The 17,819-nt window shown below is 49.1% G+C and overlaps 1 long non-coding RNA gene across 1 annotated transcript; it reads left to right on the top strand.

Annotated features, from left to right (window-relative positions):
• The first annotated feature begins 2,942 nt into the window (after positions 1–2,942).
• LOC111771114 (uncharacterized) lies at positions 2,943–8,970 on the top strand. The gene is made up of 3 exons (XR_002804775.2): positions 2,943–3,378; positions 4,243–4,562; positions 7,398–8,970. It is a non-coding gene; the product is annotated as an uncharacterized lncRNA (long non-coding RNA).
• Positions 8,971–17,819: the final 8,849 nt, after the last annotated feature.

The raw sequence follows: 17,819 nt of genomic DNA, 5'->3' as shown, positions 1-17,819 counted from the left end.
AGGATAGCTGCCGTTTATTCGTGCTTCTGCCCTGGTCACTGTGGGTGCCATCTCAGGCAATCCTTGCAGCCACCTTCCCAGGTGGGCAGCACCATCGTTCCCATCATACAGACGAGCTAACTGAGGCAAGAGGTAACGGAGGCACTGTCCCCAAAGTCGCACAATTGCTCCCCGCAGGATTCCTGTTCTCTCCTCCCAGCTGGGCCCTTCACACAGCTCAGCGACCCTTTGGCCTGTTGGCTGTCATCTTTCCCTCACTCCTCCACCCTCACGCCTCTTTCCAGCTCAAGGGCCCAGCCCTACACTTATAAACGCATCTGCACCCTGGACCTTCGGCATCCAGGCACCCCTTCTTTCTTTGAGAACTCACCTGCCTGCACAGTCCGGGGGCAGCGCCACAAGGCCGCCCAGCTGCAGCCATGTGTGTGTGGCCCTGTGTGTCTAGGCTGGCACAATGCAAGGCCGGGGGAGGGCTGAGTGCCTCACTAGGTCCTGCCCTATCGGTCTCCTTTTCTCACAGCCGCCTTCTGCCTTGCCTCCCCTTCAGCAGTCTGGCTTCCTCCTTCCTTGCACCACTGGAACGGCCTCACTGGTCCTGCGCTGAGCTGCTAGTGTCCTGGCCTCAGGATGCAGTCCCACTGTCTCCATCTGGACTGCTCCGAGGCTGGGGACACCGGGGATGGCCACCTCCCTGGACTCCTCCCCACTCACAGACATTCAAAATTGTACTTCCAGCCTCAATGTAGCTCCTAAATTTTAGTCTTTCCAACTGTCTACGTGACTTTCCACCTGAATGTCCCCCAGACGCCTGGACTCTCACGACCCAGCTTGAGTCGACGTAACCACCTTCGCCCACCTCCTCAAGATGGCCCCGGCCCGCCCTCTGCCTTCCCTCTTCTTTGCACCCCTCCCGATCAGCTGTCCAGTCCTGTACGTTCTACCTGCCTCCCAGTCTACCACCGCCCTTCCCATGCTCACCACCAAGGTCCTGCTGGCTGACTCTCTCAGTCACTCCCTCTAGCCTGGCCCATCACGATGGCCCACATGCAAGCCTTCTCATCTCTTGCTCCGTGATTCTCCTAAAGAGCCCCTGGGAAGCTTCTGGAAAGTGCAGATGCTCAGGCCCCACCCCCTGAGAGTCTGATTCATTCTGGACTCAGGTAGGATTCGGGCATCTGCATTCTTTCTTAATAAGCTCCCCAGGTGCTCCTGATAAGGGGGTCTCCGTCCACTCTGTAAGAAAGGGTATTCCTTCGCCTCTCATTCCAGTCCGTTCTCCACATGATTATCACTGTAACTGTTACTACCCGACAGTTTGTGGACACGTATCCTGTCTCAAGACTGTGCTGAACCCTCCATACACATATGTCCCACGAACCAACAACTCTTTAACTACTATTATTAGCCCCATTTTACCTTTGAGAAAACCGAGGCACAGAGAGCTAAGTTAAGTCCCCTAAGGGCACAGTCTCTCTGGCCCAAAGCCAAATTTGCAATATTTCATTTGACCACCTCCTCTGTTCCCCACGGTCCAGTTGTACTGAGTGACTTTAGTTCTCCAAATGCACCTTGCTGCTTTTTGCCTCTGAGCCTTCGTTCATGCTGTTCCTCTCTTCAAAGCGCCATCTGTATTCATTTTCTACCGCTAACAAATTACCACAATGTAAGCAGCTGGGGCACAGCAAGGCTGGCTTTCTGCTGGGGTTCCCACAAAGCTAAAATCAAGGTCTTAGCTGGGGCTGGGTTCTCATCTGGAGTTCAGGGTTCTCTTCCAAGCTCACTGGTTGTTGGCAGGATTCAGTTTCACCTCTTCCTTTGCTAGCTCTCAGCCAGGGATTGCTCTCAGCTCCTAAAGGCTGCCCACGTTCTTTGCCACGTGGCCCCCTCCATTTAAAGCTAGCAAAGGAGAATCTCACCCATGATAAATCCTTTCCATGTTTTAAATCTCTTCTGCCGGAAAAGCCTGGTCTCTTTTTTATTTTTTTTAAACATTTTATTTTTTCCTTTTTCTCCCCAAAGCCCCCCAGTACATAGTTGTGTATTCTTCGTTGTGGGTTCTTCTAGTTGTGGCATGTGAGACGCTGCCTCAGCATGGTCTGATGAGCAGTGCCATGTCCACGCCCAGGATTCGAACTAACGAAACACTGGGCCGCCTGCAGCGGAGCGCGCGAACTTAACCACTCGGCCACGGGGCCAGCCCCAAAGCCTGGTCTCTTTTAAAAGCTCACCTGATTAGGTCAGGCCCACCAAGGATAATAGCCAGATTTTTAGGTCAACTGATTTGGGATCTTAATTGCATTTGCCAAACCTCTTACAGCTGGACCTAAATTAGCATTTGATTGAAAACTGAGAGCAGGTGTGTACACTGGAGGCCGTGAATCTTTGGGGTCATCTTAGAATACTGTCTAACATATACCATCTCAACTTCAAAACTTAGCTCAAGTATTGCCACCTGCCTCAGTGCCTCTAGGCATAGTTAGGTCCACCCCTGGTACCTATACACCCCTGTACCAGGGGTGTATAGCATCCAACATACACTCTTCGTACGTATCCAATGGAGTATAATTTTTTTTTTTTACTGCTCCATTTCTCCCCAGCTGAGCTGTGAGTCTCTTGAGGGCGGGAACCAAGGCTTGGCCGTCTTTGTAGCTGCAGCCCCTGGAACAGTAGCCAGCTCAAGACATATTTGCTGCCTGAGAGTGAGCGATGCGCCCGAGCCAGCTGTGCCGAGAAGAGCATTTTAACTACAGCGGCCTACACTGCATGAAAAGGGCGGCTGACGGGGAGACAGCGGCGCCCGCGCTTCCGAGACGAGGGCAGGCAAGTCCGGCGTCCGACGCCCCAGAGAGAACCAGCCCCGCCGCGACGCTGAGGCGGACGTGCCGCTAGGTGTCACTCCCGATTCAATAAAGAGAGACGCGGGTCCTTAGAAAGCTGGTTACACCTTTCTTGTGAAGGGAGCTGCTTAGACGGCTCCCAACCATCCTTTCCGTCTGGTTCCACCCTCCTGTTCTTCAGTTCCCTCCACTGACACAGTCTGGGTCTATAAAAGGACAACAGAAACAGGAGCTACGAGAGTTGGGGGCCACCTGGCCAACTAATTCAGCCTCCCGATTTTGTAGACGCGCAACCGAGGTTGGGGAGGGGGGTCGGGAGGTGGGGACAGAGCCCGGCTTCGGCCCCCGCGTGGGTCCGCGCGCCCCTGCCACCTTCGGGGTCCCGACTCTCGGCCTAAAGGTGTCGGGACGGTCCCGGAGGTCTACACCGCGGTCAGCCCCCCAGGGCCAGTTCCAGGCGCTCAGGCCGCGCGCAGCGTCTCTTCCTGCGCGGAGATCCAACCCAAGGGCATCCTCGCCCTGCGCTCCAAAACCCGGGAAGGTGAGTGTGACGAGGTCGAGAGGCTCCTGCGGGTCCGTCAGGACCTGCCATTTCTGATCGTCTCAAGCAGTCGCTTCTTTATTTGCGCTTTAGGGATGGGAAGCGGGGGCAGCGCCCCGGGGCCCCTAATCAGTATCTGCAATTAACCGCAGTCCTTCCCCTTGAGCCGGGGAATGTTCGGGGCTGTAAGGGCAGGGCTCGGAAAACACTCGTGAGGAACACCTCCTCGGCGGGAGTTTGAGTCAGTTTTTCTTCCCCTCCACGTTTTCCCCGGGAAGAAATTGATGCCTCCTCTGGAGGTTCGGGACAGACGGAGGACCGAAGCGCGCGCGTGCCGACGCGCTTTCCGTCACCCCCGGCAGAGGGCGCCCTCCCCCCGCGCCCGCTCCCCGCTGGGCAAATCCGCTTGCCGCCACCCTCCAGCTCCTGGCCCTGTCTGGTCCAGGCTAGGCCCCCAACCACAGGTGCCTGCGGCCCGATCCTGGGGAGAGTTTCAAAGTCACTTCTGTCTGACCTTGGGCACAGCCTTTGAAGGTCCTGTTCTCTTTGCTTGCAGCAGAAAAAATTTATTTTTTAAAGCGAATATTGAAATGCATTTGCATTTCCTGGAGCACTGGGTAACAGAGTTTACCTGGCGGGGTGGGAATGGAGCTAGGTCAGGATTCAGACTCCTGCCAGGGCTCGTTCACAAAGCGGATAATCCTATTTAGCAATACAATAACTTCCTTTCACGCTTGCAAAGGGGCTTTCCCATGTAAAACTTGACCCATTGTCTTTGTTAATCTCTTTCTTCTTTGCATGAAAAGGTTGACTCATTCATTTATTTTTCAACCAGTATTTTATTGAGCACCTTCTGTCCTCCAGGTACCAGAAGGAAGAAGGCGAACTCGGTTCCTGATTTTCGTGGAGCTAATGCTCTGGTAGGGAGCACACATTGAATAAATAATTGCGGGAAACATTAATTTGTTCTAAATGAGATATATGCTGCAAAGGACAACAGAGGCTGCTGGGAGAGGGTGTCAGCAGGGAACCAGCTGAAGTCGTCAACTGAATCTTCGCCACAACTTTGCTGCATGTCCACCCTGATGCTATCTTCTCTCCTCTTGCTGCTGCAAACCGATACAAGTCATAGCCCCAAGGAACAGATGAGTCAGTGCTTGCAAGGCTGCACGTCCCCAGGTGAGGTAAGCAGAGTCAGAGTCCTGCTAGAGTCCCCTCCCTACTCCTTTGCACTCCTGGGCTGAGTGCCACCAGGCAAGGCGTTCACTATTTTGCTTGGTGAAATCCACATTTCAAATTTCTTCTGAGTTCTGATGAGTAACAAGGTCTGAAAACAAGAAGACACTTCTGGGTATTGCCGCCTCCGCCCCTTCAGTGTTTATTGAGCATCTCCAAGGTGGGGCTGGGTGTTCAGTGCCAAGGATGCAAAAAGGCATCAGAGACAAAAGAGGAATCTGCTAAAGGCTGACGGGTGGTACAGACTAATGGCTCCCAGAGTTTGTGATTTTATGAACAGCTAAAAATGAGAGCCTTGTTAGTTAGGATCAGGTCCAGTTAATTAGGTAATAGGATAAAAGAGGTCCAATATAACAGTGGCTTTAAACAAGATAGAAAAAAGACGTTTATCCCCACCATGAAAGTCTGGAGGTGGGTACTCCTGGGTTGATTGGGTAGCTCTGCTCAAGAAGCCCTCAGCGACCCAGGGACTCCTTCTGTCTTGTTTCCCTGCTATGCTTGACCTCCATTTCTAAGGTCACGGTCATCTCAAGGTCCCAGGTGGTTTCTCCAGTTCCAGCCATCATATCCATCCAGCAGGAAGGAGGAAAGGATAAAGAAGAGGGGCAAAGAGTGGGTAGCAGATAACTTAGGAAGAAGGTTTCCGGAATAAGACTCATTCTCTTACAAATTATCAGACAGAACCTAGACCCCTGGCCCTTATAATTGTGAGAAACATGAGATATGCAGGTTGTATTTTTGGTAGCCACGGGCCCAGCTAAAAACTGGAGATTCTGTAACTAACAGTCTTTGCCATTGATCCTCACTCAGGGCATCAACTTTTAATTTTGCCGGTAAGTATAAAATGCCCTGCCAATTCCTCTTCCTTAATAGATCACAAATCCATCCTCACTGCCACGGCCCTTCGTAATTTCTCACCTTGCATTAATGCGACAGCCTCTCTCTGTTGCCAGGGTGATCAGTCCAAAATGTAAATTTGATCATATCAGCCCTCTGCTTCAAATGTCTTGGCGGATCCCTATTGCCTTGAAAGAAAATGCAAACTCCTTAACCGAAAGGACCGAAAGTCCTGTTGTCATCTCACCCTGCCGTCTTGTCTTCTCCAGCCCCATCTCTCATGACTTTCCCACGTGTACCCGACAATCCAGGCACGCTAGACTGCAGGCAGTGCCCAGGATGTCCCCTTGCTGCCCCCTCAGTCTGGGATATTTGCTCCTCCAGTCTTGGCAACTGGCCAATCCCAACAGTGCTGTATGAATTTTGCTAAGATTCATCTTCATCAGGAAACCTTCACCAATTTTATGTCTGTCTACGCGTCTGGCATCTCTTTCTCCTTCTCCCTGCTACCTTGTACACAAAGCCAGACCTATTCAAAGAACCGATGCTGTTGCCTGGGTAACAGTGAGTACCAGCCAATGGCTGGATCACCAGCTGGATTCACAGTGGGGCTTCTGGCAGAGGGTTTCGTTGGCTCTGTTGGCCACACCCTCGTTCTTGAAACAGTCTCTCCCTCCTTGGTCCTGCCTCTCCCTGGGCCCTCTCTGCCCCTTTGCTTTGTCTCTTCTTACTCTGCTTACCCTGAAATGTTGCTGTTCCCTAGAGATCAGTTTTTGGTCCTCTCTGGTTATTCCACATACTTGCCCCAAGATTTTTCTTTCCCTTTCATGACTTCACGTGCCACCATAGGCTTCTAAATCTATATTTCCAGATTGGTTTTCTCTTCTGAGCTTTGGATGTGAATGTTCAACTACCTACTGAACACATGGAGGAGGGAGGAGCAATTCCCAAAAAGGAAGTGATGCAGCTTCACCCTCCCACCCTTGACCCCAGCCCCACCCCAAGGTATCACTACCCCCCCGCAGGGCAGGAGTCTGGGAAATGGCGCCCTGTCTTTGCTTGCTCCTCTGCAGGGTGCACACTCCGTCTAGAGACAGCCACTAGCCCAGGGGTTCCCTCGAAAGCACATCCATTGTCAGGGCTTCCTGTCGTCTTCCCTCAGGAGCTCCCTCGGAGAGAAAAACCTTCTCCCCATTTTCACCCAAGGGCAATGTGAGGCCGCAGGGCTCTCAAGACAAGGAGACCCAACAGTGAGGCAGGAGCAACGCCTGACAAAGGCTCCTGCCACAGCGCAGCGGCTGGCCTCAGGCTTTGGCTGAGGTCCTGCCAAGTGAGGGAGAGGTGAGACTAGGCTGAGCTCTCGGAGCCCCTTTCCACGATGTTCCCCAAAGAAGGAAGGGATTACGGGGAGACACACACAGTCTCTCTCCCCACTGCACCTGCAACCTGAGTGCTCCTTTGAATATGGAAGTCAGATAGTTTTTCTGCTTCTCATCTGCTTCTGGCCTCCCGTGACTGGTCAGGATCCTTACCCCGGCGTGCATGGTCCTCCTCCCTCCACCATCTGTTCATTGCTCATTACGCTCTGCCATAGCTCTCTCCCTTCTTTCTGCTCCTTGAACACGCCAAGCTCTTTCTAGATCTAAACCTCCGTATTTGCAATTTCCTCTGCCTGGAAAGCCCCCTGCAGCTCTCTCTACGGCTTGCTCCTCTCGGCCTTAGGTCTCAGCTCAAGTCTCACCTCCTAAGAGCACCCTCCCCTGATGCCCGGGTCAACAGGACTCTCCCACTCCTTCCCCATGGCCACTCCTTGTTGCCTCTCCCCGATTGAGCCCTTGATAAGTTTAACTACAATCTGAAGTCTTGTCGTTTGCTTGTTTACTGTTTATAAGTGTAAAACCTCCTTGAGTAAAAAGGGACCTTGTCTGTCTTGCTCACTTCTGCAGTCGCTGGAAGGATGCCCGGCACGCGTATAGTGGGTGCTCTCCAAATATGTGACGAATATGAACAGAACAGGAAGGAAGGAGAACTGTCACCTGGACTCCATCTGTTGGAGTTGAAGACACTGTTCGCTGTGCTGACTGCTGTCTGTTGAGGCCCTTCAGTGACTTGGGTAGATCGAGTGTGGTGATAAGGTTGGCATGTTCATAACAGATAAGCCATAGACGTGGGTACTCACATCAACTCTGGCAACCCCCTCCCCATCCCACATACACCACAAGCTCCGGATATGAAAAAACTACTCTCTCAGTGGAGCAAGAGGCTCCAAATCTCACCTGCCTGAGTCTGCCTCATTGCAAACCTGATGCCATGATTTGGGGCTCATTTGGGTTATGTGGGAGTGATCTCTAGGGGTGTAAGGCCATTGATAAATGTGCCTGTGTCTTTTTATTTTTTGTGAGGAAGATTGGCGCTGAGCTAACATCTGTTGTCCATCTTCCTCTTTTTGCTTGAGGAAGACTGTTGATGAGCTAACATCTGTGCCAGTCTTCCTCTATTTTACGTGGGATGCCACCACAGCATGGCCTGACAAGCAGTGCTAGCTCTGCACCCAGGATCCAAACCTGCGAACCCTGGGCTGCTGAAGCAGAGCACGTGAACCCGACCGCTATGCCACCAGGCTGGCCCGCCATCTGTGTCTTTTTATGAGGCTGGTGCTCTCACTGGGTATGTGGGTATTGAATGGACATTTCTGAGACAGTGCTCAATAAGCCCAGGTTTGACCACAGTCTTACCTCTGGAAAGGTCATCTTATCTTTTTTTTTCTTGGCAGCATTCTCTCTGTGGTCACAGAAGACCTCCGAGACCATGTGGGAAAGAGGGGCTGGTTGGTTCACTGACACTGAGAGAGATTATCCCCCATCATCAAAAAGACTTTATGGTGCATATTATAAAATTTTAAGACTCTCAGGGAATATTATGATGTTTCCTTTTAGAAAAATATATCTGAAACAGCCTAAATGTCCATCAACAGGGTAATGGATAAACCAAATGTGGTGTGTACATATAGTGGAATATTATCCAGCCTTAAAAAGGAATGAAATTCTGATACATGCTACAACATGGGCAAACTTTGAAGACATTATACTAAGTAAAACAGGACAGACACAAAGGAACAAATATTGTACAATTCCATTGATGTGCGCTACTCAGAATAGTCAAAGTCGTACAGACAGAACGGACAATGGTGGTTCCCAGGAGCTGCGGGCGGTGGGGAATGGTGGTTATTGTTGGATGGGTACAGGTTTCGGCTGGGGATAATGGAAGAGGTCTGGAGATGGGTGGGGGTGCTGATTGCACAACAATGTGAATGTACTTCATGGCACTGGGCTGTATACTTTAAAAGGGTTAAAATGGTAAACTTTATGTTATGTACATTTACTGCAAGAAAAATTGTATATCTGAATCTCTTTTCAAAGGTATCCTCTACTTGTCTGCTCTTGCTCCATCAGGTTTCGGAAATTTTAGTTGAATTGCTTTTTAAATATGTGCTATAAATTTGTTTTCTTCAGAGCGCCAGTTGGTCTGAGAACAATCTCAGGAAAAGGAGTGTGTGGGTATGTATGTGTGTGTGTGCATGTGTTGGAGTGTACGTGTGTGCATGCGTGTGTGTGTGCATGCGTGTGCATGTGTGTGTGTGAGGGGCTCTAGGTTATAACCCTGGGTGTAAAAGAGCACCTGAGGTGGAGAAGACACCCAGTGGCTGGCCTCTCTCTTGGTTTCTTCCGCATGGAGGCTTTGTGGAAAATTGCAAAGGTCCTGTTTCACCAAATGCAAAGTTTAAGGCACAAATGTACCAAACTTTGTACGTTTTAAGTGTAAGACTTCAGGCAAAAGCAGGTGTACGAGCATTTGTCACCCATATGATTGTGGAAGTGACATTCATCCGTTCCAGAAATATTTATGAGCGCATGATGTGTCAGGTGCTGGGGAAAAAATGAATTCAGCATAACCGCTCAAATTCCTATAAGTAGGACTGGCTACATAATGTGTGGGGCCCAGTGCAAAATGAAAATGCAGAGCCTATTAGAAATTATGAAAAATTTCAAGGCGACGACAGCAGAGCGTTAAGCCAAGCACGGGGCCCTTCTGAGCGTGGGAGTGGGGGCTGCGAGAGGCTGTAACTGCAGAGGGCTGGAGCCCATGAAGCCAGGCCGTGGGATGGTGACATGAATGCTCCAATCAGCCACTGGGGGAGCTGGGCCCAGGGCAGCAGTGGCTCCTCATTGCATCTCACTTGAAGTAAATCTCTTTTATCTTTTAACACACATTTGAACACCCATCTATAGCACCGTTCAATAAACATTCTTGTGCTAATATCTTCCTTTTAATCAGATTACCATCTTGTCATTGGATTTTCAGATCTCCAGCTCTACCCCCACCCCTCCGCCAACAGGCAGTAGCATGCTGGATAAATAGCAGGTACTGAATATTTACTCATTGAGGGGCGTCCTGGTGGTGTAGTGGTGAAGTTCATGCACTCAGCTTTGGTGGCCCAGGGTTCACGGGTTTGGATCCCCAGCATGGACCTAGCACTGTTCATCAAGCCACGCTGTGGTGGCATCCCACATAAAATAGAGAAGATTGGCAACAGATGTTAGTTCAGGGCCAATCTTCCTCAAAAAAAAAAAGAGAGAGATTCAATACTTGGTTCTAGCGTAAAATATGGGTAGGGTAAGGATGGTTATGGAAACTGATTGACTACTAGGATAAGGATGGTGATGAGAACTATCATTTACGCCTACTGTGTAGGAGGCACTGAGTTAGTACTTAATAGAAACTTCCTAATTTAATTCTCATAAATAAACTTGTAAAATAGGTAGTTTTGTCTCCATTTTAGAGATGAGAAACTGAGGCTCAGAGAGATTAGGGAACTTGCCCATGGTCACACAAGTGGTCAGTGATGGAACAGAGATTCCAGCCTAAGTCCAAAGACCTTGAAATTCCCACTAAGGTGCTGGGCCCTGTTCCCCCCACCCTTCATGCCTCTGTGCTTCCTAAAATGGTGAGGAAACAGAAACTGTGCTAAAAATTGAATCACACAAGTTTTCTATTTTGATACCATTTGGAAGTGAGTATTATAATTTTTTTGAGATATAATTGACATTATGTTAGTCTCAGGTAATCTCCTGATGATTTGGTATTTGTGTATATTGCGAAATGGTCACCACAGTAAGTCTAATTAACATCCATCACCATACATAGTGACACATTTTTTTTCTTGTGATGAGAACTTCTAGGAGCTACTCTCTGAGCAACTTTCAAATACACAACAGAATATTATTAACTGTAGTACCCATGCTGTACGTTATGACAAATAGAAATGGCAAGCAATAGGATATATTGGAGTATATGAGGAAGCCATTTGGTATAAACCTAATTTCGCCTGACTTTGTTGTTTCCAAAAGGGCCTGACTGTGGCTATTGAGCACGCATTGTATATCTGCTTAGACATTTCCTATGGCCAGAACAAAGGCCCTTGAGATAAAGGTGCAACTTCCCCCCACATTGGCATTTCCTTAGGGATAAGCATCTTTCCTTAGGCTAGGAACTGATTGCTGCACTCACCTTTGACCACCCAGCTCACCTCTGACCACCCAGCTCGAGACAACAGACTGCCACCCTGCTGCGTTCACTGAGAAAGAAGCCCTACCTGCTGTTTCCATCAATCGCTGTGCTGACAGAGCAGTCTCGCGACTATTGTGAAAGGGACATTTCAATCCTATGTGAAACATCCTCTCTGGGGGTATATAACCACTCTGTGCACCCCACTTCTTTGGTGCCCTTTCTTCCTTTGGGAAGAAGGGCCCCGGGCCATGGTCCTCAGATTTCAGCTCAGAATAAACTCTCCCAAATTTTCATTTATAGCTTGGTTATGGATTATTTTCGTCGATAGTTACATCCTCAGGACTTATTTATTTTATAACTAGAAGTTTGTATCGTTTGACCCCCTTCACCTGTTTTTGCCCACCCTCCACTCCCCCTCCATCCCCTGCCAGCAACCACCAATCTGTTCTCTGTATCTGTAAATTCCCTTTTTTTTTTTTTTTTTTTAAGATTCCACGTATAAGTGAGATCATACGGTAGGAAATGGGTGTTATAATTTCTGAACATAGAATAGAAAATAGTCTGGAAGATAGTATTTCAGTGCACATGATAAGAAAAGTATCTACTCTGACCTCACATGAATTCAATTACTATTTATTGAGCAGTTACTAAGTGAAGACACGTGCTAGACGCTGTGGGGAATACAAGATGAACAGACAGAGAAACTGCCCTCAAAGAGAAGGCCAAGACACGCACGTGAATGGACAGAGAACAGAACAGAGGGCAGTGTTTCCACATCGACGCCTAGAGAAAGTGTGTCTTCCTGAAAGGATTAGGGTAGGCTTTTGGAAGAAGGTGGCAATTAGAAGTGGCCTTGAATGACGGAAAGGATTCTGATGGGAGGAGCGGCTGGGGGCTGTCCAGGCAGGAGAAGGAGAGGCGGCGTGGTGCGTATCTGGAGAGCCCAAGCAGTCTGACGTCGGAGCAGAGGCTAAGAGCTGGGGAGCTGTGCAGCTGAGAGAGGTGAGTCAGGACTACCCCACGGCGGGACTTGGACCAACACTGGGCACTTGTACTTCATGCAATAAGATGAGTCTCCAACAAGTTTTAACCGGGAGACAAACGTGATTAAAACCGGGCACTAGATTGAAGCTGGCAGCCGTGGGAGGGAGGGCTGGGGGTCGAGAGCTGGGAGGGAAGACCTGAGGCCAATGCGGGTGAGGGACACTGATGGCCCGAACTTGGGGGCCCAAGAGGCTCTTTTAGAGACTCTTTAAAACGTTATCTTCTCATTGAAATAAAACAAAAATATCTGTGAAGCGGAGATCACACACATGTAAAATACCTCTTTGTTCTGTGGAGTTTCTGGAAGCGAGACAAATTCAAGATACCATCACTATTATTCAGCCTAAGGATATTTGCCTACAATTCTTGTTGGCTCCTGCAGAATCTGGCTGTCCTCGACTCCTCGGCAGCAGCCTGGCCTGTCAGGAAAACAGTCATTGCACAACAAGGCGGAACCCACCGGGTTAAACCTCTGCTCTTATGTGGCTTCTTCTGGAACATTCCACCCTGCTTGGGCAGCCGGACAGTTTAAAATGCACAAGTATTTTAAGAGATCGTTTACATCTGATCGTAGAAGATCAGATCAAGTAACCTGTGATCGAGCGTGCTTTAGAAATCTTTGACTCTTCAGGCACCGAAACAAGTCCATCAGGACAACACTAAGCTAGGACCAGTTCTTAAGATCCCGAGGTCCCGGGAGAAGGCACAGTCAGGCCCCTTTCCTGGGCTTCTCACAGTGCTCCTTGGAACTGGAAGTATGTCATTAGTGGAGGTGGCACAGTGACGATGCACAGGGCTTTGGGGACCAAAGAGGAGAAAAGGCAGAGAAAAATATGACCCATTGGTAAAGCCAAACTAATTAAAATAATGTCTCGTTTGTGAAATGCTAGTAGATTGGAAAACACCACGCTGATCAGGAAAGCATGTGGAGCCCAGGATGCTGTAATTTTCGTCCTGCCTGATCTGCTAAGGCATTCGGGAGCTATGGCGACCACAGAGCAGTGTCTGCAGAGAAGGAAAGCAGAGCAGCCCATCTATCACCTCCAAGGACGGAAAATGCAGTAAATTCAGGAGAAGCAATACTTCGAAATGTCAACCTTTACTTAAGGCTGCATAACGCTTTCAGGAGAGGGGACACAGAAAAACAGCCATCGGGCGCTGGCTGCAGGAGACTGACACAGGCAATTTGGATCAATACACGCTGATGTGTCCCAGCGATTCAGCCAAGAGTTGTAAAGCTAGTCAGCTTCTTGGTGCAGAAAAGGAGACCTGACAGATGGAGACGGTGGTTGATGGAGGTCCAGATTGGCCTTCTTTCTCAGGGTGTCCACCTGGGCTTCTAAGCCGCCTCCAGAATCGGAGGATCCTTTGTCTTCAGCAGTCTACTGGGAGGGAAGTTTATTTGCCCCACTCCTCATGATCCCTACAGAATAGGGGACCCCTCCCCACGCTCTCCCCTCAGGAAGATTACGGGGGCAACATGACCAGGCCTTCTTTCTAGGCTTCCTTGGGAAAATGGAGAGAGGGCCTGACACCCACCTTACTCAGCACATGTGTCTGCTCACAGGTCATCTCCCCTCCACGCTGCCCTGAGTCCTGCATATGAGTGCCCCTGCTGCTCCCCCTGCGGCCAAGGCATGATTTCCACCCAGGGGAAAGCGAAGACGCCTCTTTTGGCCTCGGATCCCAGCCAAGTCTTCAGTCGGCCTTCTCGGCAAGAACACCGTTCCTGTGATCTTTAATTCTCTGTGTGTTATGTCTCCCTTGGTTTGGAATCCAGAGGAGGAGCAGTGTGGGTTGTTAACACCCTCAAATCCCCAATGCTGTGGAGAAACCCAGGAAGCCAAATGCCGAGTTCAAGCGTCAGTAACACTTTCCCTGTTTCCCTTGTCTTGAGCTGCTGTTAATTCACAAGATCAGAATTTAACACCGAGAATGTACCTATTCTTGACAAAAACAAAGTCGTGCAGTACAGTGGGCTGGGAAGGCTCGAAAGGTGTGAACCGTGGGACTAGGGCAGCCCCAGTGTACTTAAACTAGGTCCAATCTGCTCTGGCGAGAACACCGCCCCTCTGTTCTGGAGGAGGAGGTACCCTTCGGCCCCCTACTCCTCAAGCACGTGCTGTAAGCTGTGGTCCAGGCCAGTCTGTCCTTATTTATCACACCTGCCGCCCCGTGAGAGGGGCGCTCATGGTCTTTCCTTTCCCAGAGTGATGTGGGTCATCTGCACCTTTTGTTTTCATCTGATTTATCAAGCTGGCCCGAGGGCTTGTCTAGGTCACCCTTCTGTGCAGAGATGTCTGGCTAAGTCAGAACCTCAGCTCACGAACGTGAAGCGGAAAATCCCAGAAGCCAAGAGCTCACACGGGATGCCAGAAGGGGTGCCTGAGGACGGCGTCTTTCATCTGGGGGCAAAAATCACTAACCCCTCCTAGCTAGCCCCCTTGTAAGTTTTCTGGTCCTTTCCTTCCATGATGTGCCAATATATGGGGAGGAGTTGCAATTAAGAGAAGATTGAAAAATGTTACAGTGGGGTGACCTAGATAAATCACAGCTTTAAAAAAACCTTTCCATTTGGGATTGCCTGTTGATTTTATCGGAATAAAAAGGAAAATCTACCAAGGGACAGGAATCAGGCTATGGCTTTGTGTGATTAAATTATCTCCAGGAGGCCTCCTAGGCTCTGAGGGGCAGGCCTGGGACCTGTCACCTAGTAGAGAGGGAAGGACAGGCTTTGGGGTGAACAGACGCGTACTCAAATCCAGCTCTGCCGCTCACCAACTCAGCAAGTTACTTCACCTTTTTGAACTTCAGTTTTCGTATCTGTAAAATGAGGATAATGATATCCAGGCTTCAACTGGTTTATGACTAGAATTAAATGAAGAACATACCCGATCTTAGTACAGTGTCTAGTATACAGTAAGCACTCAATAACTATTGATTTTTATTATTATTTCTATAAAAAATTCTATCCCTTCTTCGTTAATACTCACAGCAATTTGAAGTGCCGATTCTGCCAGATATCTATATATTTCTATATATCAGATTTAACAGGGGCCAAGGAATTTGTCTGTCAGCCACGTTTACATTTTCTTTAACAAAACAGTGAGAAACATCAGCATATTGCCCTTATATAGGCTCTATGTTCTTTTTGGGGTACTTTGTGAGGGAAGACGATGGAGATGATTAAAGGGCCTAAAATTCTGTACAGACATCATCTCAACTTCGTGATGACATTAACGTAGGAATTTATAATTCTATTAGTTTGCGTTAACACTAGTTGTTTTAACAAATCCCCAAATCTCCGTGCTTTAATACAGTAGCTGATTTCTCACTGCAGTCTATTCTGAGTAATCCTGGGTGGGCAGCCTACTACGTACTGTGGGAATCTAGGCTCCTTCCACCGAGGCCTCCTGCCCTCCTCTAGGTCTTCAGAATTCTCTACCTTCAGCTGCTGGTTGGGGAAACTGTTGGTGGGGGATTTACCCGCTTCTTAACCACTCTGATCGGAGACAATCACTTCCACCTACATTCCATTGGTGAGAATAAGTCACATATGGCCACAAGGGGGACTGAGAAATGTAGGCACTCACTAGGCGGACACGCACCTAGGCTGTGGATGGCTGGCCAGCCAGCCACCTCTGCCACAAGTATCGTCCTTATTTTCAGCTGGAGAAAGGGAGACTTAGGGAACTTAACTAATTAGTACAAGGGCAGAATCGACAGCGGGTTGACTGTAGACCTTGCTTTTTAAATGATTATTCCGAACTGCCTTTGACGGCAGCCACTTATTACAGGGGAAAGAAGAATAGGAATAAGGAGAAAAGTTTTCCCTGGCTCATCTCTCTCCTGGGACTATTCGTGGGCACTCTCAGGATGGAGCTCTTGAGTCCCACACACTCTCATTTCTGCCAGGTTTGCAGCTGAATTCCCAAGATGCAGAAAAACAGAAGTGCAGAGCCCCATACTCTGTTGTGAAGGTGCCTCATCCACACATCTCTTCAAAGGACGTGCAAGCCCACGTCCTTTGACTCTGCCAGATAGCTGATTTGGTTCTATTTTTAAGCATCTCTAGAGAAGCAGTCAGACGCTTCCTCCATACCACATTCTAGTATTTCAGTGTTCTGTTCTTACAGTGGACACTGGGGTGCACCACCCAGCTCCCCGTCACCGTGCCAGTACACCCATCCCACAGTGGCTGGAAGCATTGGCTGCTATTGGATCTCAGCTGCATCCTTCATCCAGAATTGTCCTCGGCCAACGAGGGCCTCCTCACTCAGAGATGCTTGGGAGATTATGGTCCCCTCACCTCTCAGGGGTGGTCTGGACCAGTGATTGACTGATACTGGAGTATAAATGCCTGATCCCCTTGCCTTGAGGTGGGACAATTCTTTGGTCCTATTCAAGCTCCAGAGCTCCCTCTGGGATCAGGCTGAGGCTAGATTTGAGCTGAACTCATGTCTGTCTCTTCCCCTGCTCTAACACACTTCCACAACTCCCTTACGTCCTTCTCCTGAAATCTCTCACCTAAGAATGCCAATCTCTGCTCCCTGGGAACCTGCTCTAAGACGGTATCCAACTAGGAAATTCTTATTCTCCTAATCACAAGCCTCCATCCTTGGAGGTAATAGGAAACAGCTGATCACTCTGCAATTACCTGAAAATTTGAAGACTTTTTAATACCTGCTTCTCTCCTCCAGTTAAACAGTTCTAACTCCATTAACCACTACTCTTGGTTTCTTTTATTTTTGAGGAAGATTAGCCCTGAGCTAACATCTGCTGCCAATCCTCCTCTTTTTGCTGAGGAAGCCTGGCCCTGAGCTAACATCCGTGCCCGTCTTCCTCTACTTTATATGTGGGACGCCTGCCACAGCATGGCTTGCCAAGCGGTGCCATGTCCGCACCTAGTATCCGAACTGACAAACCTGGGGCCGCTGAAGCGGAACGTGTGAATTTAACCGCTGTGCCACCAGGCTGGCCCCTCTTGGTTTCATTTTTAATGTCAACACTACTGCCCAGGACGTGGGAGTCTAGAATTGAACCATTTAGCAGAAACAGGATAATGGAAGGATTATTCATTAGTGCTTCACTCCTACAACTAACCATAACGAAGATGAATGGCTTTACCGTTGCAAAGGACTTCCCATGTTCATGTCCTTTAGCCATCACAACTCTGTGGGAGGAAGTTTTATTTTTTTTCTTTGAATGGGGAGATGAGTAAATAGAGGTTAAGTGCGTGACTTACTTTCATGAAGCTGGTAAGGGCATAACCAGCATAGCAAAGATCAGAAAGAAGGTTTCTGACCCCAGGCCTGGGCTTGTTTTATGACCTTCACCCCCGCCCTGATGGAGACCTTCTCGTATGGACCATTTTATGATGCTATATCAGCGAGGAACTATATTTGACTGACAGTCAGAGAGATCCCAAGAATAAAGACTCCAAGCCTTTATTCTTTGACAAAGAAAAAGGTCTGAGAGGGAAACAGCCTGGGGTTGTACGCAGCTTCACAAAATCATCAGAGACTTGGCTTCCTGTGACTATGACCTTCATTTTCTTCGTCCAAGATGGTTGCTGGAGCTCTCGCCATCACAGGTGAGTTCCAGGCAGTGAGATGGAGGAAGGAGAGAAGAAAGGCCTGCTCCTTCCCTTTAAGGAGGTTTCTGGGAAATCTCACAGAGCGCTTCTGTTCGCTTTTCGTTGGTCAGACACATGCCCATACCTAGAGGGCCATGAAGCTGCTCACTGCTGGGGTCCC

The sequence above is a fragment of the Equus caballus genome, chromosome 28 (genome assembly GCF_041296265.1).
Source record: "Equus caballus isolate H_3958 breed thoroughbred chromosome 28, TB-T2T, whole genome shotgun sequence".
NCBI classification, from domain to species: Eukaryota; Metazoa; Chordata; class Mammalia; order Perissodactyla; family Equidae; genus Equus; species Equus caballus.
The sequence above is the reverse complement of the archived record's forward strand: the minus strand, read 5'-3'. Positions and strand labels throughout refer to the sequence as shown.